The sequence below is a fragment of the Mustela nigripes genome, chromosome 3 (genome assembly GCF_022355385.1).
Source record: "Mustela nigripes isolate SB6536 chromosome 3, MUSNIG.SB6536, whole genome shotgun sequence".
Lineage (NCBI taxonomy): Eukaryota > Metazoa > Chordata > Mammalia > Carnivora > Mustelidae > Mustela > Mustela nigripes.
In genome coordinates this window covers 81907161-81930541 of record NC_081559.1, presented here as the reverse complement: position 1 = coordinate 81930541, position 23381 = coordinate 81907161, and the positions used below count along the sequence as shown (strand labels likewise).

Below are 23381 nucleotides of genomic sequence, written 5' to 3'. Positions count from 1 at the left end.
ATAGTTTTTATAACACTTTAAAGTTTGGAGACTGCCATCATATACTATTTTTAATTCTCAAATTGTTTGTAAGATAGTATAGTAATTATGAAATAATTAACAGTATATTATGATTAAAGAAACTAAGACTCTGAGATTAATAGTTAGATTGTACGGCTGGGCCTGGAATTTAGCTTGTGAAAAGATTTTTACTACTGATTCAACTTCTTTAGTAGTAATGTTCAGATTTTTCTGTTGGAACTTGAATCAATGTCAGTAAAGTATATTTTACTAGAAATTTGATCATTTCATCTGTTTTCAAATGCATTGGCACAAAGCTGTTTTAATACCTTTTTTCTTAAAGATTTTATTTATTTATTTGATAAAAAGAGATCACAGATAGACAGATAGGAAGGCAGAGAGAGAGGGAGAAGCAGACTCCCCGCCAAGCAGAGAGCCCGATGTGGGGCTCGATGTGGGGCTCGATCCCAGGACCCTGAGATCATTACCTGAGCCAAAGGCAGAAGCTTAACCCACTGAGCCATCCTTTAATACCTCTTAAGATTTAAATGTCATAAGCATCTATAGTTATGTAGTTTCTGCAAATAGCTATTTCTACATGTGCCTTCCTCCTTTTCTTCCTTTTTATTTTGGGTTTTTACTTCCCCATTTCTTTGTTTCTTTTTCTTCCCTTTAGTGCCTTTTTGTTTACTTCATTATGTCATCCTCTTCACTGTTTTGTTGTTGTTGTGATTGTTCTGCTAGTTTGGAAGTCATACTCTCTACTTTTACTTCATTACCCCCAAAATGTTATCAGCTGCCTTTTCAAGTTACGTACAAAAAATTACTCTCTGCTAAACAAAAAAGAAAAAGAAAAATCTTAGAAGAGAACAATTTTAGGGTGCCTGTGTGGCTCAGTTAGTTAAGCGTCCAGCTCTTAGTTTGGCTCAGGTCATGATCTTAGGGTCATGGAATCATGACTTAGTGGGGAGTTTGCTTGAGATTCTCTCTCTCTCTCTCTTTCTCTAAAATAATTAAATAAATATTAAGAAAAGAACACTTTAACTCTGTTCACCTTTCCCCAATTTATATATTTTTATTTTATGTACTATGCCATTTTTAATTCTGGAAGAAATAAATATCATTATTTTATAATGTTAATGTTGCTCATAGTTACCACTCCCCACTGCCTCTGGCATTTCAGATCTTTAACCTGGTATTATTTTCCTTTTGCTTGAAAGTATATTCAGTGAGGATATAAGAGTGACAAAGCCTCTCAGTCTTTATTATTAAATAACCTATTTCATTCTCGTTGTTAAGAATATTTTTGAGGATAGAATTCTAGGTTACTAGAGAATTCCTTTTAGCCTACAGAAGGTATTATTTCACTGTCTACTGGCTTCTACTATTTTTTTCAAAAAATTAATTATCAGTTTGTCAGTCCTTTGAATGTGGTTTATTTTTTCATTGCTTTTGAAATATTTTCTTTTTCTTGTATTTTCTGTAGCTTAGCTCTTCCACTGTAGTCTCCACTTCCTTCTCTTTTTGTTAGAACTCCAGTTCAGATACATGTTAAATCTTTTCACAGTATTTGCCATACCTCTTTACCTCTCAGGACTACATTTGACATGATTTGCATTTCTCTACTCCAGTTTTCTAGTTCTCATTTCAGCTATATTAAAGCTATCGTCTAACTTACTGATTGATTTTTCCTTTGATTTGATTATCATACTTTGCATTTTTATTTTTATTTTTAAAGATTTATTCTAGAGAGAGAGAGAGCGTGCGTGAGAGTGTGAGAGAAGGGGCAGTGGGCGATCTTCAGACTCCCTACCAAGTGCTGAGTCTGACAATGCAGGGCTCAATCTCAAGTTCCATGAGATCATGACCTAAGCCCAAACCAGAAGTCTGATATCTTACCTACTGAGCCACCCTTATGCCCCTTGCTTTGTATTTTTAAAAATTCTGTTTTCTTTCTTTTTTTCAGAATTTGTGTTCTTCTGCTGTTAAGATTTTTTATTTCTTAAAATAGATCAAGCGTATTTGTATTGTGTGTGTGGTAGTTCTACTACCTTGAAATTTTTTAGTAATGATTGTGGCACATATTTTTGTTTTAAAATATAATGCTTTGTTTTTTATGTATGTAAGTGATTGTTTTTAAAATCTTGGACTACCTGTGATGAAAGTGGATTTTCCAATGTTTACCTTTGTTTCCATCAGATGCCTGAGAACAGTATTAGTATAATATCATTAATATAGAACCACTTTAAATTCTTGGCTTGAGTTTTTATGAAGCATAAGAGTAGTGAGTCTTCAGACTGCAGACTTCACTGAGGGTTAGCTTGTGGTTGCAAATTCTCCGAGATGACTTATTGCACTACCCAGTGCCAAAACTTGGTATAGACTATTTCCTTTGCATTTCCTCTGGGTAGGATTGGGGGATTGGTAGGGCATAGTTCTTAAGAGAGCATTGTCTCTGGATCCAGACTGTCTGATGCATTTTGGATCTACTGCTAACCATGAACAAATTACTTAACTTTTCTGTGCTTCAGCCTTGACCTTTTAGAAAAGGCTATAATGGGGCTTTTTTTTTTTTTTTAATGGGACCTTTTTAATGTTTTTTGTGAGGATTAGATGAGCTAATATCTTTAAAGCACTTAGAACACAGTAAGTTGTATATGTGATTGCTCTTTTTATCATGATCTAATTTACTCTTACCCTGAATAGTGCTTTATGGTAGCAACACTATAGTGGGTCTGCTGTTGAATGCTCTACCTTTTGAGGCCACAAAAATTAATACTCAGGGGGCACCTGGGTGGCTCAGTGGGTTAAGCCGCTGCCTTCGGCTCAGGTCATGATCTCAGGGTCCTGGGATCGAGTCCCACATCGGGCTCTCTGCTCAGCAAGGGGCCTGCTTCCCTTCCTCTCTCTCTGCCTGCTGCTCTGCCTACTTGTGATCTCTCTCTGTCAAATAAATAAATAAAATCTTTAAAAAAAAATTAATACTCAGGTTCGGCTACTTCAGTAAATATTCACAAGGTAGAAGACAATTTAAGTTCTTGCTTTGCCACTCTGAATATCAGTCTTCGCTTGATCTTGTCAGAATTCTTTACTTTTGTGTTAGCTCATGGGAATATTTGAGAAATATTTTATATATTATTTTATTTTAGTTGTTTTCCAGTGGTACTCAGGTTATAGGATATAGAAGTCTGTTATACAGCTTGTAAATGGCAAAGCCAAGACTGAAATCCAAAATTGACTCTAAGCATGTGCTTCAGGAAATAACTGAACAAAGGACATAAACAGACATAAATGTTTCATGTGTTCACTATCACTAGTGATTCAAGAGATCCTGATGGAAGTAACCATACAGTGCTACTTTTCTTACCAAGTTAGAAAAGTAAAGAAGAAAAGGAAGGAAAGGAGGGAGGGATGGAGGGAGGTTGGAAGGGAGGAAGGAAGGAAACAGAATTTGAAACCCCAAATTAACAAGCATTCAAGAGTCTAGATTCCTGGGCGCCTGGGTGGCTCAGTGGGTTAAGCCGCTGCCTTCGGCTCAGGTCATGATCTCAGGGTCCTGGGATCGAGTCCCGCATCGGGCTCTCTGCTCGGCAGGGAGTCTGCTTCCTCCTCTTCTCTCTCTCTGCCTGCCTCTCTGCCTACTTGTGATCTCTCTCTGTCAAATAAATAAATAAAATCTTTAAAAAAAAAAAAAGAGTCTAGATTGCTTTATATCTCTTACTGGCAAGAAGTTAATTGCCACAGCTCCTATGCAGAGCTATTTGTCAGTGTATATCCAAGTTGTTAAAATATTTATATTGGTGTTTATAAATTAAAGTTATGTGCAGAGATTTAGCCACAAAGGTGGTCATTACATCCCTTTATAGAAAATTTAAATATTAGAAACAGGTAATTGCTTCACAAGAGAATGGGTTGAGTCGGGTGTGAGTTATTCTTATAATAAGATGTTAAATAGCAGTTTTTATAAGTGTCTTTGAAATATATTTATGCTGTCAAAAGAAGTTCATGATAATTTGTTGAGAGGAAACTGAGATGTTTGCAAGCTAATATAAGCAATCTGATTTTGTTAAACAATAGATATATATAACCGTTACCAATCTCAAAAATTTAAAAGTAATAGCTCTTAGTTTGGTGAGTGCTGTGAAGTGTGTAAACCGGGCGATTCACAGACCTGTACCCCTGGGGATAAAAATATATTATTTGTTTATAAAAAATAAAAAATTTAAAAATTTAAAATATTTTTAAATTCTTGAGAATGAGGTTTTGGATGATTTTAACACATTTTCTTTTTCTTATTTGTATTTTCTATAGTGATCTAAACTTTATTTAAAATGGATAACATGCCACTAAATAAATTCTTAAATAGGAATGATTTAAAATGCCAGTACTCTGTTTTTGCATATGGACTTTTCAATTCCATAATGTTTAGGCACATGCATTTTTCCTGTAGTTAAAACTATTCTATACATTTATTTTGTGATGTCCATTTTTCTTTGGCATTTTCTAATTTTTTCCATGTTTCTTCATGGCTTTGCAATTATAATTTTAATGACATTATACTGTATTTTATTAATTACTAAAATTTAGTATACTTTCTCCAATTGTTTAAATATTTAGTTTTTTAGCATTTATCTCGATCGTTGGGACATCAACTAAATAATAAAAATGATTATTCTGAAGATAATAATAACACCTGTAATTTGTTAAGTACTTTTTGTTGTTTTGTAGAAGTTATATTTAATTCTTAGGACAACCCTATGAGTTTGACATTATTATTTTTTACTAAGAATGAAACAAGTTTGAAGAAGCTAAGCAACTCATTGATTACAAAGCTAGTGAGAGGTTGACCAAGAATTCAACTCAGATTTGTCTGATTGCTTTTCCAATTTGTCTTGAGTTTTTTCTGGTAGTATTTCTAAGACTATTCTGTAGTTGTTAACAGAAATGAAAATTAGGTTGCATTTCCTGAATACCCTGTCTATTTCAGAATTATTAAGATCATTATCTTTTATTTTCCGGTGTTATTAAAAAGGCGAGTAACTTTCAGATTCTCCTCTTATTCATTATAGCTCCACTTTCATACTCTGGAATCTTTTGGAATCTTCTTTTTTCTCAGTGTTTTATACATCCTTAATGATTCACTTTGTTTTTGTTCTATTTTTATCCTTTTACCTGGGTATTCCATTTGAAACTTCTCATATGTTTTTTGTTTATTTGTTTGTTTGTTTTGATAGTTTCTTTTCTTTAAATTTTGCTGTTGGTAATGTTGTTTCTTCATCCTTCTGGAACTCCTATAATTTGGATATTGGACCTCTTAGATTCTAATTGTCTTATCTTTTGTTTCCTATTTTTCATTTCTCTTATATTCTTCTACCTTGTGGAAGCAACCTTGGATTTTATCTTTGAGCCTTCTTTTTATACATTTATTCTTTTTTTCCATGCTGTTCTTTATTCTCTGAGAGTTTCTTTCATATAGCTTCTGATTATTGTTTCCTGGGTACAATATAGTTTCTTATATCTGAGAGGTTTCTAAATATATTTTTTGAAGTTCCTCCTGTTTCCTGAATTGTATTAATTTCTCTGATTTCTTGGTTTTTCTTTCTGTGGTTTCAATTCTGTCTCTGTTGGCTATAAGCAGAGTTTGTTGACTGAAGAGCTTCTCTGAGTTGAATGAGCACTGAAGTGATCTCTTTGTTGGGAGATCACCACATGTCAGTAACTCAAGGTATTTATTCTTGGGAAGTTCAGATTATACTCGGGAATTTTCTAGTTTCTTGCCTCTGAGGTAAAAGCCTGGATGAACGCATTCTGGGAGGCAATCAAAAGTAAGGGAGTGGTGGTAAAAAAAAAAAAAAGAAAAACAAAAAACAACCTTTACTTAAACCCACTTATTAAACAAGGCGCGTTATTCCACTCTCAGCTCTTCTGGGTATCTCACAATGACGCCTCTCTGGTTCAACCTTCTAGAGAATAAAACTTCAGTCACCTATTCAAGTAGTCACTTGGCTCCAGATTAGGGAAGGAGATTAGTTTATTTGGCATCCTCTTTTAAAAACTTGTGAGCAGATCCTTACACTTAAAGCCTGACTTACTAAACACTTATATCCCGAAGGACAATTCCTAAGCTTTTCTGAGGTTCTGCAATAGAATTGCTTTCTCTCCCTTCCCTTTCCCTTCCTCCCTCTCTCCCTCTTTCTCTCCCTTCCCTTTCCATACCTTTCTTATCCCTGGGGTTATCTTTAATCAATCCAATTTCCAGTTTCCAAATTGGATATATTTGGAAATATATTTATATATTTGATATATTTTATCTGTTTCTTTTTTATAGTATTATAATTTTTCTTAAAATATATTTACTGTTATTTAAATGGTGTTTCAGGAAGAAGTGGAGATGAACACATGTGTAATGTACTATGTTTAACTAAAAAACTAATTTTATAATATTATGGCCACCCATTCAATAAATGACATTTTCTCCATTTAAGAATAATAATTTTAATCTCCTAATTGAATTTAATGGTTGTCTTCATAAAGGTTAAATATAGCTCTCATTACATTCTAAATGTTGCAGTTTTTCCTTGTTATTTTGAATGGAATCTTTCTTTTGTATTTTCTAACTAGTTATTACTTGGTGATATTACTTTAGTATATTTAGCTTATATCTGGAAAATATATTAAACTTATTAGTTCTATAACTTCTGTGCTGTTGATTCTTTTAGATTTCATAGCATATAGTCATTTTATCAAAACAGTATTTTGCCTTTTCTTGTTATATTAATTCATTGTGTTCCTTTTTCTTTTTTGCATTTGTAAAGATATTCAAAACCATTTTAAATAATACTGGTAATAATTCATTCCCTTATTTTATGCCTTGGAGGAATTTTCTAGTTACTTAGTTTGGAGGAAATACTTCTAGTAGGGTTCTACTATTGGATATAATATTGACTTCTGTTTTGAAATGACTCATTATTTTTAAACTTTTTTTTAGGACAGGCTCAAAAACTGAGGAGACATGTCCAAAGGGCATAGAAGCCGGCTTTAAAGGGGCCCCTCTGGAGAAATTTGGGACAGTTGGACTATCAAAATAAATAATGATAGAAATTGATTACGACAAAGTGAATTAAAGATAGTAATGAGTCCACACTGATACGTAAAAGAAATTGGAAGAAGGGTGAATATAAAGTGCTTCTTTACATACAAGGTATTCATATGGTCTTATGTATCACCTCACAGATTACTTATTAAATAGAAAGGAATAGGTACCTTTAAATTAGAAAAATTTGGTAGATATCATCTTAACTAAATTAAACTTCAGAACACCAATAAAAGATGGTCTAGCATCAGGTGTCTCCTAATAGACACTTAAGAAGGAAAAGCTGCCACTTTTGTTGTAGTCCTGCCAATAATGTTTAAACCTAAATCTAATCATGAGGAATTAACCAGATACATTCAAATTGAAGAAGTCTGAAAAACAATTGACCTAGACTCTTCCAAAATGTCAGTAATGTGAAAAACTAAAATAGACTGGAGAATTTGCTCTAGGTGAAAGCAGAATGAATATTGATTGAATCCTAACTTGGGGAAAAAAGGGCAAAAATAGTAAAAAGGATACTTTAGGAATAAATGACAAAATCCAAGTGTGGATTATAAATTGTATCATATTAAATATCGCTGTTCAATGTCCTGAATGTCATAATTATATTATCCCAATTGTGTAGAGAAGCAGGCTCCCTGCCGAGCAGGGAGTCAGACACCGGGCTCAATCCCAGGATTCTGGGATCATGACCTGGGCCGAAGGCAGATGCTTAATGACTTAGCCACCCAGGTGCCCCAAATTCACAATTTTTAAATGCTTATCGTTAGTCATTATCTATTTTCTCTTTGTTTACTTTTCCACCCTATTATACTCATTTTAATTTAAATCTGATTCCTATCATATTCTGTTTATGGCTTGTCAGTCTCATTTGGTCTATTATTATAGTGTTGAACTTGAAGGAAAAAAAATCTTTCAACCAGACTCCAATCTTGGGAGGTTCCAGTTCTGCCACTGATTGTCTCTCAAACTCCGGCATCTCTTTGGTCATTTGAAGTCTGGGTCTGTCTGTTAGTCTGAAAACTTAATTAGATGAGATAATGTAGGTAAGAATCACCAATGATACTTTTAACATAGTCAGTCATGCCCTCTTTATTGTGTGGAGTCTGCAGCTGTTCACTCTCAAACCTTACCTAAAACACTTGCTTATTTTACTATATAAATCCTCTCCAACTCTAATGCTTGAGGTGAGGTTGGGCTTGAGAAATAGGTGATACGACCTGCAGCTTCTTACATTTTATAAAAATCCATTCAGTGATCTGGTAATTGGTGCTTCCCTTTTGCACATAAAGTTTAACTCTTAGATAATGGCAAGTATATTGTATTTCATCTGCTGGGAATATTATCTTGTAAAACATTTTTTTAAAACTTTTTTATTTGTAATACCTACTCTCCAACTTGTACTATTGCTATTTTTAGTATTTACTGTTAACAGCTTCTAATCTCTAATGAAAATGTTGTTGACATCACCAGTTTTGTTAGAGGTTTAGAGAAGCCTAAAATGGAACCATTTCACAGCCTTCCCCTGTTGCAGAAGAATGTGAATAGCTTAAATATACCTTATTCTGTTGTAAGCGGCCAATTTTCAGCATGGAAAGGGCTGCCAGGAAAAGTAGGACAGGTTGGTGAAACTGTATTAATAAATGATTGCCCATCACTTTGCTTTTGTATTTCAGTTTTCTCTCTATGAATAACCTAAAGATGACTGCATACCATATGTTAAACATATCACAACACATGATTTTGATTTTTTTCTACTTTTAAGCTAATTTTGTTATTACAAAGTAATATTTATTTCTTTTAGAAGATACAGAAGACGAACATAAAGATTTCATATAATTACCCTGTCCAGAGATAATCATTTTGGTTCTTATCCTCTCAGATCTTTCTCTTTAGAGATTCTTACTTTTTAAATGAGTTCATATTGCATATGCCATTTTATTGCTTGAATTTTTTCATTAAGAGTACATAGTAAACATCTATCCTTATTACTTAGTTTTCTTCTGCACTATTATTTTATATGGCTGTATGGTATTGTTTAGTTGTACCATGACTTATTTAAACAACTCCCCATTTTTGGTTTAAATTTTTTATTATACTAGTGCTCTTATGTCATTGATGAAATAAATCTTTAGGCATAATTTCTTTTGAATAAAAAAACACAATAGCTAGATCAAAGAGGATTGAAATTTCAAAATTTTTGGTACAATATTGCTCAACTACTTTTTTAAAGTATTCTGTACTTTTAGATTAATATTTAATATTTTAGCTTAATATTTTTTTTAGACAAAATCAATAAGGAAAGTGGCTGGTTTAAATAGTGAGAACTTTAGATAACCCCTTAGCAAGCTGTAAAATGACTGGTTAATGATTTGGAGGTTAGAATAAATTACTACCTGCTATCATTAGGAATAACATATTAGGAGTTTCCAAGATAAAATAAAAGTAATACCTAGGTGACAGCATTGGACATTTTACTAATATATAAAACTATAAGCTTCTCTAGGAAGTGATTTACTTAATGTAGTTTTCCCTTATTTTTTTCCAGGATAGAGGTGTTTTTGTTGCCCCATTATAAATAATAAAATGTCCATATGCTATTTTTTTTTAAATTTTTTTTTAAGATTTTTATTTTTATTTATTTGACAGAGAGAGATCACAAGTAGGCAGAGAGGCAGGCAGAGAGAGAGGAAGGAAGCCAGCTCCCTGCTGAGCAGAGAGCCCAATGTGGGACTCGATCCCAGGACCCTGAGATCATGACCTGAGCCGAAGGCAGCGGCTTAACCCACTGAGCCACCCAGGCGCCCTCCATATGCTATTTTTAAAAATCTAACTTTACAAATAAAAAGCAGCAGAAAGTAAGAACTCCTATCTAGAATTATATTCCTTAGAGATATCTCTAAGTTTATACATATAATGTATACACACATAAATATTTACAATTAAATATATATTTAATTTTTAAAATTATACAAGTGAGATCATACTCTTTTGTGCAAGTTGCTTTTTAAAAAATCCACTGACATATTGCTAAATTAAATATCTTACTGTATTGCTACATGTATGTTTACCTTACTCTTTTTAATTCCTATATGATACTACATGTTATGAATACATTATATTTTAGTAAGTAGATTTCCTTTTCTTCTTATTTATAAATAGAGAGTGTCCCTATTATCTTATACAGATATCTATGTACTTTATTATTAATTCCTTAAAATTAATACCTCTGTGGCAATGCATTGTCTGTTAGTGGTAGAGAGCAATGATATGACTCTGGGCTGGTATTAGAGCTTGAATCCCAGACTCTACTACTAACATGCTGTGTAACATTGGCAAGCTAATTGACCTTACTATAAAATTGATGTGAATCTGGAAACTACTTTAGAGAATTGTTGAGAATTCTATATCCTCTCCTAATGAGGAAATTTATGTAAAGTAGCTACTAGGTACTTGTTAAACTGGCACATAGTAAGAGTTAATATATCTCTATAGTTCTCAATTTCCTTCTTTAGTGAATTTCCTATTCATTTCTCTTGTTTATCTTTCTTTTGGAGAGTTTCCTTTTCACTGATTTTACAGAAGAATTTTTTAATATTAAAAATGTTTACTAGTCTCTTTTGTAAGTATAAATATTTTTTTCCCAATTCATCATGTCTTTTGCTTTGTTTTATATATTTTGATGCATTTAAATTTTACATTTTTGTTTAGTCAAGTGTGTTAGTCGTTTATAATTTCTGGTCTTTATGTTATGGTAAGAAAGGAAATCACTATTGCAAGACTGTAAAATGATCTTCCTATATTCTGTTTCAGAGATTTTTATCATTTCATTTTCTACACATAAATATTAGCTCCATTAAAAAAAAAAAAACACGGCTAGTATTCTCTTCTTCTACTCCCTGCCATGGAATAGGAAATGTTAGGGTCCTTTTTAGGTTTTCACCCTGACTGAGAAAGCAAGTACTGTACTGGTGGTATTCATTGATTAGGAGCCAGTGATGTCTGCCAGATTCCTTTAGTGTATTAGACTTCCTTCCCTCAACAAAGAATTCCTTATTTGACTTTGAAATGCCCTACTAGACCTCTGAATCTTATCATTGCTTTCTGCCAACAACAAACCCCTGAAAACTAAACATTTGAGAATTTTAAATAAAAAATAACAATGGATTTAGTCTATTGCTTATCCGATTAACTGAGTTTTAGTAGTAACACCTGAGTATGTGGAGAAATTCTAACTTACATATACCAGGGAAATATGTAGATTAGTATAACAATTTTTTGCTGTTTAACTGTTGATTGCTCTGTTTCCATGATAGTACATTCTTGTTTTATTGGCATAACACCTTTCAAATATAACCGAAAACAAAATTAGAAAATTTCAATCACTTCTCCTGTTTCTTGCATAATTTGTCTTCATTGGGCACCATTTGCACCTTTGGGGCCTTGGTCTTCTCTTTTAAACTGCTGATTCTCCTTTCATATCCAGTCATCCTTATTTGTATAGGTCTCCATTAATAACTGTTGCCTCTGTTGAGCTTCTTTAGCACATAGGTGCATATTGGCTGCAGGGGTTCCCTGTCAGGAATGGGCTGGGAAACAGTGAATTTTTACTACTGAATAGGATAAACTTATAGAATAGAAGTTCAGTCCTTTGCATGCATTATAATAGAAAAATTGTTCCTTGTTACTTTTTTATATATAATAGGTACAGTAATATAGTTTGAGTTTACAGCTGTCTGTAGTGGTGAAAGTTTAAGAATAGTACATAAAAGCGTTGGACAAGACATAGCTTATAAATAATTTTCCACAAATATCATTTCTCTCAATTTTTTTCAAGTAGTTACTCAAAGAGAGACTGAAAAATTTTCTAGAATGTGAAAGGATCTTTGGAGGTTATGATGAAAAGGTACATAGTTATTATAGCTTCTACAGAATTTCAGTAACAGTTGCATAAATAGATTTTTTATGACACTTTATTCTTTTCCAGTTAAAAAATGGAGTTTCTGAAAATGGCTAAGATATATAGTCCAAGTTTGTGGCCTTTTGGGAATTGTGTTTTATGCAACCATAGTATTTACAGTACATAGAAGAATGGAAAAAATCATATGACCTCCAGGTAATTTCCTACAAATCAGTTTTTGTTGCTAGACATAGCATAGAGGCTGGATTTAAACCAGTTGGGCATAGTTGCAAGTTCAGGATATATCCATATATTTTTGAAAGTCAGATGAACAAAGGATGAAAATATTGCTTTCGTAAATGAATAGAGAGCTGAACCAGAACACAGACCTGAAGGGAGACAGGATTCACCTCTGTACATAAAGGAACACCTATATGTAAATTACCACTGTGTCACTGCCACCAACATCATCATTATCATCATTATGTTTATTGAGTCTTTACTCAAGTGCATAGGCAATAATCTGTGTACTTTAAATGGATTATCTCATTTAATTCTCATAAGAACCTAATAAGGTAGATTCAATTATCCCCATTTTGTGGATACGGAAATTAAGACCCAGAGAAAAAGTAAAGCCATACAGTCTGAATTAAAATTCGTGTTTAAAGCATGCTGCATCTTTAGTGAAATGTAAAAATACTAAAAAATTTAGAGTTTTGGATCTGCTCTACCACATGGGAAAAAAGTGTTGACTGAACCCTGTGAAATCTTCACAACGAAACACCATAAAGCACCTTGTTTTCTGTTAGAGTAGACATTACCACTATTCCACTGTAGCCCTCAAAAAAGGTCACCATCAAATACTCAGCACTTATCACAGTACCAAGCTCATAATCAGTACTCAATAAATGTTCACAGAGAATGTGTGAATCTCTGTGGTAATGTTCTCATGGACTTACTAAAAAATGGGCAGCATAATCACATTCTATCAAATATTTAAGTTAGTTTTTTTGAAGATTTTATTTATTTGTATGTTTGTTTATTTATTTGAAAGAGAGAGATCACAAGTAGGCAAAGAGGCAGGCAGAGAGAGAGGGTGAAGCAGACTCTCTACTGAGCAGAGAGCCCGATGTAGGTCTCTGAGATCATGATCATCTAAGGTATATTTTATTCACAAGTAATTTATACAAGGTAAAAAGATGATATTCAAGTTATTTTAACAGTTTTATTGAGATGTAATCTATATCATGTATTTCAACTATTTGAAGTGTACAATTCCAGGCGCCTGGGTGGCTCAGTGGGTTAGGCCTGTGCCTTCAGCTCAGGTCATGATCTCAGGATCCTGGGATAGAGTCCTGCATCGGGCTCTATGCTCAGCAGGGAACCTGCTTCCCTCTCTCTCTGTCTGCCTCTCTGCCTACTTGTAATCTCTGTCTCTCTCTGTCAAATAAAAAAATCTTTAAAAAAAAATGAAGTGTACAGTTCAGTGATTTTTAATATATTCACAGAGTTGTATGACAAAATAATCAGTTTTAGAATGTCTTAAATAACACCCCAAAAATCCATGTACTCATTAGTGGTCATTGCCTATCCATTTCCCAAACTTTAAGAAATCACAGACTTACTGTCTTTTTCTATAGATTTGCCTTTCCTGAACATTTCATACAAATGGAATCATACAAGATAGGGTCTTTTGTGACTGGCTTCTTTCATTTAGCGTAATGTTTGCAAGTTCGTCCATGTTACAGGATATATCCTAACTTTGTTCCTTTTCATTGACAAATAATATCCCAATATTTTAAATATACCACATTTTGTTTATCCATTCACCAGCTGATGCACATTTGAGTTGTCCCTTATCAGTTACATGATTTATGTTTTTCCCATTCCATAGGTTGTCTTTTCATTTTCTTGATGGTAACCTTTATAGCATGAAAGTTCCTAAGTTTGGTGAAGTCCAATTTATTAAGTTTTTTTTCTTTTCTTGCTTGTGCTTTTGGTATCATATTTAAAGAAATCTTTGCCTAAGGCAAGATCACAAAAATTTTATTCCTATGTTTTCTGTTAAGAGTCTTACAGTTTTGGGGTGCCTGGGTGGCTCAATGGGTTAAAGCCTCTGCTCTCGGCTCAAGTCATGATCCCAGGGTTCTGGATTGAGCCCCACTTCGGGCTCTCTGCTCAGTGGGGAGCCTGCTTCCTCCTCCCTCTCTCTCTGCCTGCCTCTCTTTCTGCCTCTGTGATCTGTCAAATTAAAAAAAAAAAAAAAAGAGTCTTATAGTTTTAGCTCTCACATTGAAGTCTATGATCAGTCTTGAGTTAATGTTTGTATATAGTGTAAGGAAGGAGTCCAGTTTCATTATTTTTCATGTGGATCCCCAGTTGAACCCGATTTATCAAAAAGATAATTCTATTCCCATGAATGGTCTTAGTTTCTTTGCCAAAAACCAAATGACCACAAATGTAAGGGTTTATTTCCTGACTTATAGTTCTGTTCTATTAAAACTGCATGTCTGTCTATTCTTATGACAGTACCACATTATTTTGATTATGTGAAGTATGCATTCTCTAACTTTGTTGTTCTTTAGCAAGATTGGTTATTCCTGCATTTCCATGTGAAATCCTAATCAGTATGTCAGTTCTATAAAATTAACAGCTGGAATTTTATACAGATAGTGTTGAATCTATAAATCAATTTCAGGAATATTATCATCTTAATAATGTTCAGCCTTTTGATTCAGAAATGTAGCATATCTTTCAACTTATTTGGGTTTTCTTTAATATCTTACAACAGTGTTATCAAATTTTAAGTCTTACACTCTTAAAAAAGTTTATCTCCAAGTATTTTTTTCATGTTTATTGTTAGTGTATTGACATTCAGTTGACTTATATATTGGTCTTTTATCCTGCTACCTTACTGAACTCTTCTAGTAGTTTCTTAGGATTCTCTCTATGTAAGATGATGTCCTCTGTAAATAAAGATCAATTTACTTTTTCCTTTAAAATTTGGCTATCTTTTCGTTCTTTTTCTTGCCTAATTGCCATAGCTAGAAACTCTGGTACAATACGGAATACAAGCAGTGAAAGTTTTGTTCTCAACCTAAGGGGATAGTATGCAGTCTCTCACTCTTATGTATGATGATAGCTGTGAGTTTTTCATGGATGTCTTTTATTAGGTTGAGGAACTTCCCTTCTATTTCTAGTTGTTTCATGTGGTGTTTAAATTATTGAATTAAAAATGTTTGTTACTCCATTTTTACACTGGATTCAATATTTTGTATTTCAGAATTCACACCACATCGAGACTATACTAAGATATCCTTAAATTATATTAGCAGTTCTTTTATCTATTAAACAGTGCCTCTACTTTCTAGTTGTGGGATCTTGGACAGCTTTAACCTCTGTGCACCTGAATTCCCTCATCTGTGAAATTGGGTTTGACTTTTATAGTACCTAACTTAAAGGGCTTTTAAAAGACTGAACTATTTACAAGTAAAGCATTTAGAATATAGTTGGCTCCATTGTAAGCACTAACATATCTGTTGTTATTAATATGCATAATTTATGCACAAAATCACAATACGGTTTTTTACATGCGTAACATACATAAAGACATTTCTTTAGGAAAAAAACATTCAAAGCTTTACTTTAGTCTTTTGGGTTTTTTTGTTTGTTTGTTTTTATAATATACACATATTCCTCTTGGTAGATTATTCAAGCAAACTTTCTAAGGCTACATACTTAACACCTACCAAATTAGATAATATAAGATTCAGAAACCCTTGTTCGAGTTTTGGAAAGTTTTTAATTATGTTTGCTTTGTATTTGTGCCTTGCCTGTTATTACAGGTGACTTCAGTTCTTCAGATCATGTTTCTTTTAAAAAGTTATGTACCAGGTCTGTAAAAAAGCAGTAGAGGCATCACCGGTTTTGATACGTAGTTTAGCTAAGTTACTTCTTTGGAGAACATGAATGAATAGCTGTGGAAAGCAACATATCTTGCCATGAGGGACTAGATTCATTAAGGACATCCTAAAATTTAAAGAACTGTCTAGGCTTTTTATATCAGAGTAAAAAATACTTTGTATTCTGAGAATTCCTTTGGACATAAATTGAAAGAAAGAAGACAGATAAAATGTTTTCTTATTTCCTGCCATTACTAGTTAGACATATAGATTTGACGTTTTAAAATTAATTTCCTTGGATTTCTTTGAAGTCAACTATGAAAGCATCAGTTTCAGCATGTTAATTTTCTTGTGAACAACAATTATGTATGATTTACTCTCATCTTATAAAATTTGAATCCCATTTTGTAATCATTCTTTTAGCTACCTAGGAGGACTCTATGTTTAACTGACCTCCCCACTTTTTATAGGAAGTAAACTTATAGCACAAGCAGCCATTTCAGTACAATTCCTAATACAGAGGTAAAATAACATAATGATTCAGAGCACTGAAAATACTTAACCACAAAGCTCTCATTTGTACTAAACCAACTCCTGGGATGCCTAGGTGGCTCAGTCAGTTAAGCATCTGCCTATAGTTCAGATCCTGTTCTCAGGATTCTGGGTTCGAACCCCCTGATTTGTGGGGAGCCTATGTCTCCCTGACCTCCCTGCTTGTGCCTTCTCTCACTATTACTGTTTCTCTCTCTCAAATGAATAAAAACTTTAAAAACAATAAAATAAAAATAAAGCAACCCCTTTTCTCCTTAGACCTTCACCAACTTTACTGACTCCTAACATAGTTTCCTAGTTTTTTAGAACAAAAAAGCTAAGGTGAAATACCTGAATATAGAAATTTGTAAAAGTGTTTGGATAGAAAAGAAATGACCTCAATTTAAAGAAGAATCTGAAATAACTAGAGACACATAATTGTTCTATTATAGGGAATAATTTTAGATGTGCTGAAATTATCACATAAAGTTAAAAATTTTCTTTGTTTTTCTACTTAGGAAGGCAGGAATGTGTATGGTATACAGGCATACTTTGGAGATAGTATGGGTTCGGTAGTATGGGTTCAGTTCCAGACCACCAAGGTAAAGTGAATATTGCAGTGATTCAAATGAGTTTTTTTTTTTTAATTTCCTGGTACATGTAAAAGTTATGTTTATACTGTAGTCTATGAAGCATGCATAATAACATAATAACATATCTAAAAACGTACATACCTTAATTTAAAAATACTGTATTGCTAAAAAATGCTAACTGTTGTCTGAACTTTCAGTGAGTTGTAATCTTTTTGCTGGTGGAGGATCTTGCCTCAAGTTTGAGTGGCTGCTGAGTGATCAGGGTGGTGGTTGCTGAAATTTGGGATAGCTGTGGCATTTTCTTATGAAAAGGCAGTAATGAAGTTTACCACACCAATTGGCTCTACCTTTTATGAATAATTTCTCTGTAGCGTGAGATGTTGTTTGATACCATTTACCCCCAGTAGAACATCTTTCAAAATTGGAAACAATCCTCTCAAACCCTATAGTGCAATTTTAGCAAATAAATTTACTAAATTTATGTAATATTCGAAATCCTTTGCTGTTGTTTTAGCAATCTTAAAGGCATCTTCAGCAGGAGTAGTTTCTATCTCAAGAAACCATTTTCTTTTCTCATCCATAAGAAACAGTTCGTCCTCTGTTAAAGTTTAATCATGAGATTGTAGCAATCCAGTCACATCTTCAGGTTCCCCTTCTAATTCTAGTTTTATGCTGTTTCCACCACATCTGCTATTACTTCCTCCATTGAAATCTCGAACCTCTCAAAGTCATACATGAGAGTTGGAGTCAACTGTTTCCAAGCTCCTGTTAATGTTGATATTTTTACCTCTTCCCCATAAATCATGAATGTTCTTAATGGCATTTAGGACAGTGCATCCTTTCCAGAAGGTTTTCAATTTACTTTACGCAGATCCATCGAAGGAATCATTGTCTATAGTAGCTATAGCTTTACTAAATATATTTCTTAAATGCTTGAAAATCAAAGACTTGGAAGTCTTTTTTAAAGACTTGAAAATTAGGACACCTGGGTGGCTCAGTGGGTTAAGCCTCTGCCTTCAGCTCAGGTCATGATATCGGGATCCTGGGATCAAGTCCCACATCAGGCTCTCTGCTCGGCAGGGAGCCTGCTTCCTCTTCTCTCTCTCTCTGCCTGCCTCTTTGCCTACTTGTGAGCTCTTCTAAATAAATAAATAAAATCTTAAAAAAATAAAGACTTGAAAATTAAAATCACTCCTTGATCCTTGGGCTGCAGAATGGGTGTTGCATTAGCAGGCATGAAAACAAGATTAATTTCATTGTATTATAACTCTTGGTGACCAGGTGCATTGTTGATGAGGAGTAATAGTTTGAAAGGAATCTTTTTTCCTGAGCAATAAGTCTCCACTATGGGCTTAAAATCAGTAAACCATACTGTAAGCAGATGTGCTATCATACAGGCTTTTTTGTTTCATTTTTTGAGCACAGGCAGAGTGGTTTCGGCATAATTCTTAAGGGCCGTAGGATTCTCTGAATGGTCAGTGAGCCTTGAATTCAGCTTAAAGTCACCAGATGCATTAGCCCCCAACTAGAGAGGTAGCCTATTCTTTGAATCTTTGAAGCCAGGCACTGACTTCTCCTCTCTAGCTGTGAAAATACTAGATGGCTACTGCTTTCCGTGGAGGGCTATTTTGTCTACTATTTAGTGTGGTTACCTTCGTTACATACTAGATCTTTTGGAGAACTTGCAGCCTCTGTATCAGAACTTGCTGCTTCACCTTGCACTTTTATGTTAATGGAGAAGACTTTCCTTAAACCTCACAAATCAGCCTCTGCTAGCTTCAGACTTTTCTTCTGCAGCTTCCTTACCTTTCTCAGCCTCGTAGAATTGAAATATTAAGGTCGTCCTCTGTTTTTGGCTTAGGAGAATGAGGTAGTTGGTTTTATCTGTTCAGTTCACTATAAGTTTTGTTATATTGGCAATAAGGCTGTCCACTTATCATTTGTGTGTTCACTGGAGTAACATTTTCATTCCTCAGGGCTTTTCCTTTGCATTCACAATTTGGCTGTTTGGTGCAAAAGGCTTAGCTTTGGCTAAGCCTTTGGGTTTTGACATGCCCTCCTTACTAAGCTTAATCATTTCTAGCTTTTGATTGAAACGACATACATGTGACTCTTCCGTTTACTTGAACACCTAGAAGCCATTGTAGGGCCCAATTGTCAGTATTATTATCTGGCCCAATGTCAGTTATTGTTGAATCCTAGGGAATAAAGAGATTGGAGGAGAGAGAGAGAGATAGGGGAGCAGCTGGTAAAGCAATCAGAATACATATCTGTTGATTAAGGTTGCCATGTTGTATGGGCACAGTTTATGGCACCCCACAACAGTACAGTAGTAATATCAAAGATCACTGATCACAGATCACCATAACAAATACAATCATAATGAGAGTAATTGAAATATTGTGAGAATTACCGAAGTATGACACAGAGACTTGAAGGGATCAAATGCTGTTGGAAAAATAACACTGATAGACTTGCTTGATGAATGGTTGCCCCAAACCTTTAATTTGTAAAGAAACACAACATCTGCAAAGAACAATAAGGCAAACTGCAATAAAATGAGGTATGCCTGTATTTTAGAATGCTTCTCTTTAAGAGTGATTAAACGTATTTAAAGTTTGACATTTGAAATGGTAAATATGGGTTACTTAGAAAATTAGTTATGTCAAATACTTTGTTTCCTAAAAACTACATAAATTAGGTATTTTATTTTTTAGCTTTTCGTTAGGTTGACTTGATGAAAATAAGATTTATGCTTACCTATTCATTAGGTTGACTATCTTTTGTCTGTGATCAGTGAACTATGCTATGTTAGACTCTAAATGTCAAGTAAATAAATAGTCAATGATTATGTTAAATGCAGTGAATATGAAAGCAGCCTTTGTAAATTGTTAGGTCTCGTAAAGAGTTTATTTTTAGCTGTTTTCATTACCTGTAAAGCTATGTTTTATTCTTCCATGTCCCTTAAAGAAGGACAGGTGAATACAAGAGGCCATATATGAGCCAAATGAGTTGACTTATGGCAGAGAGGACTAAGGATAGAGGACTAAGGATAGATGAATGGTCATGGGCACTGAGGGTTGGGTGGAATGTAGTAGTAGCTAAGAATATGCAATTTTGTGGTCTCATCAAGGGCTGCTCTTCTCCTCAGCTTTTCCTGCCAATCCCAATGTTTTTTTGAAGTCTTTCTCCTATTTGTCATCTATATAGGCACATAATAAATATTTATTAAATATTCGTGGAAATATTAAAAACTGGAGAGTTTGAGTGTTATAGTGTGGGAAGCGTTTTTAAATTTTTAAGTTAGGAGTATCAACTGAGTAGACGTACTATGTTTTAGTAAAATGATTTAATATGAATTGACATGGAAAGATTAGAAAGACAGAACTCAGAAAGCTATTATAATTTAAATGAGAGATGTGTGCAAGTTATAGGACTTTTAAAGGGGAAGACTGTGAGAAACAATATAGATATAAATTCAGCATTGTTTACTGATGAGTACCTAGATTGGGACTTTATTAAAAAGGAGAGGAGTCAGAGGTGATTCTGAAGTTTCTAACATGAAAGTTTATGATTCATTAACCAAGATGAAAAGCAATCATCAAAGTAAGAATGAGAATGAATAAAATGGGTTGTGTTTGAATATGTTCATTGTGTGTTGATTATGGGATATCAACTTAGAAATCCATCAGAAAACTGGTAATAGACCATTTCTAGTTTTATTTATCTACTATTCATGTTGTGAGAGGTGAGGCCTAAGGAATATATAGTTATGAGCTGACATCATTAATATAGATAATGTCTCCAAGGGAGGTATCTGCAGGAAGAAGACTGCTAAAAACTGAAATGTGGGGGAACATGTGAAATTGGACAGTAGAAGGGGACCCAGTGAAGGAAGTTGGATAGAACAGCTTAGGAAAGTAGGAACTCAAAAGTGAAAAATCCAACAAGACAAAGGACGGAATAACTTCAGTGATAGCAATTAACACAAATGTCCCCAGTGATTCTTTTTTTCTCTTACAAACATCTAATTTCGGGGCGCCTGGGTGGCTCAGTGGGTTGGGCCTCTGCCTTCGGCTCAGGTCATGATGTCAGGGTCCTGGGATCAAGTCCCATGGGCTCTCTGCTCAGCAGGGGGCCTGCTTCCCTTCCTCTCTCTCTGCCTGCCTCTCTGCCTACTTGTGATCTCTCTCTGTCAAATAAATAAATAAAATCTTTAAAAAAAAACAAAACAAACCTCTAATTTCATGAGTAATGCATTATGTTATTTTGAAAATTACTGAGTTTTCAAAGGTAGAAAGTGAAAAATAAATGCCTCTCTCCTAACTGCATTCTTCCCTGTACTAGTAAATGTTGTTTCTTTTGCAGCTTTCTAATCATTTTTCTTACTTATGCAAGTATTATTGTATTCCTGCCATTTCAAATGCAAAAGTTTTCATATTTTAATGTTTCTAAAATTAGGATGTCGAACAGTCGATGTATATGTTAAACTTAATGGATTTTTAAATAAGTGAATAAATTTAGTCATTCCCAAAACACTTATATTGATTCGAGTCTTCCCATTGATACATACAGTTCTTTTTTAGAATTATGTATTAATTATTTTTATTAACATAAAATAGATTCTTTGCCCCAGGGGTACAGGTCTGTGAATCGTCAGGCTTACACACTTCACAGCACTCACCATAGCACATACCCTCCCCAATGTCTGTAACCGAACAACCCTATCCACACAACCCCTCCCCTGAGCAACCCTTACTTTATTTTGTGAGATGAAGAGTCTCTTATGGTTTGTCTCCCTCCCAATCCCATCTTGTTTCATTTATTCCTTCCCTACCCGCCAAACCCCATTCTGCTCTCAAATTCCTCATATCAGGGAGATCATATGATAATTTTCTTTCTCTGATTGACTTATTTCACTCAGCATAATATCCTCTAGTTCCATCCACGTCATTGCAAATGGCAAGATTTCATTTCTTCTGATGGCTGCATAGTATTCCATTGTATATATATACCACATCTTCTTTATCCGTTCATCTGTTGATGGACATCTAGGTTCTTTCCATAGTTTGGCTATTATGGACTTTACTGCTATAAACATTTGGGTGCACATACCCCTTCGGATCACTACATTTGTATCTTTAGGGTAAATACCCAGTAGTGTGATTGCTGGGTCATAGGGTAGCTAGCTCTATTTTCAACTTTTTGAGGAAACTCCATGCTGTTTTTCAGAGTGGCTGCACCAGCTTGCATTCCCACCAAGAGTGTAGGAGGGTTTCCATTTCTCCACATCCTCTCCAAAATCTGTCATTTCCTGATTTGTTAATTTTAGCCATTCTGGCTGGTGTGAGGTGGCATCTCATTGTGGCTTTGATTTGTATTTCCCTGATGCCAAGTGATGTGGAACACCTTTTCATGTGTCTGTTGACCATTTGGGTGTCTTCTTGGCAGAAATGTTTGTTCAAGTCTTCTGCCCATTTCTTGATTGGATTCTTTGTTCTTTGGGTGTTGAGTTTGATAAGTTCTTTATAGATTTTGTATACTAGCCCTTTATCTGATATTTCATTTGCGAATACCTTCTCCCATTCTGTCAGTTGTCTTTTGGTTTTGTTGACTGTTTCCTTTGCTGTGCAAAAGCTTTTGATCTTGATGAAGTCCCAGTAAGTTCATTTTTGCCCTTGCGTCCCTTGCCTTCAGTGATGTTTCTAGGAAGAAGTTACTTCAGCTAAGGTCGAAGAGTTGATGCCTGCATTGTCCTCAAGGATTTTGATCGATTTCTGTCTCACATTGAGGTCTTTCAATCATTTTGAGTCTATTTTTGTATGTGGTTTAAGGAAATGATCCAGTTTTTATTCTCTGTATGTGCCCATCAAGTTTTCCCAACACCATTTGTTGAAGAGACTTTCTTTTTTCTATTAGACATTCATTCCTGTTTTCTTGAAGATCAGTTGACCATAGAGTTGAGGGTCTGTTTCTGGGCTCTCTATTCTGTTCCATTGATCTATGTGTCTGTTTTTGTGCCAATACCATACTGTCTTGATGATTACAGCTTTGTAATAGAGCTTAAAGTCTGGAAATGTGATGCCATCAAATTTGGCTTTCTTTCTCCTCTGACTATTTGGGGTCTTTTCTGATTCCATATAAATTTTAGTATTATTTATTCCATTTTTTTGAAAAAAAAAATAGATTTTGATAGAGATTGCGTTAAATGTGTAGATTGCTTTAGGTAGCATAGCTATTTTCATAATATTTGTTCTTCCAATCCATGAGCATTCTTTGACTCTTTCTCACTTTCTTTCATGAGTACTTTATAGTTTTCTGAGTACAGATTCTTCCCCCCTTTGGTTAGGTATATTGCTAGG

General features: G+C 34.2%; 1 long non-coding RNA gene across 4 annotated transcripts in view; it reads left to right on the top strand.

The window, feature by feature from the left end:
- The window catches only part of LOC132013904 (uncharacterized), a 218733-nt gene that overhangs the window by 95630 nt on the left and 99722 nt on the right, over window positions 1-23381 (top strand). The gene's annotated exons all lie outside the window — the stretch shown is intronic.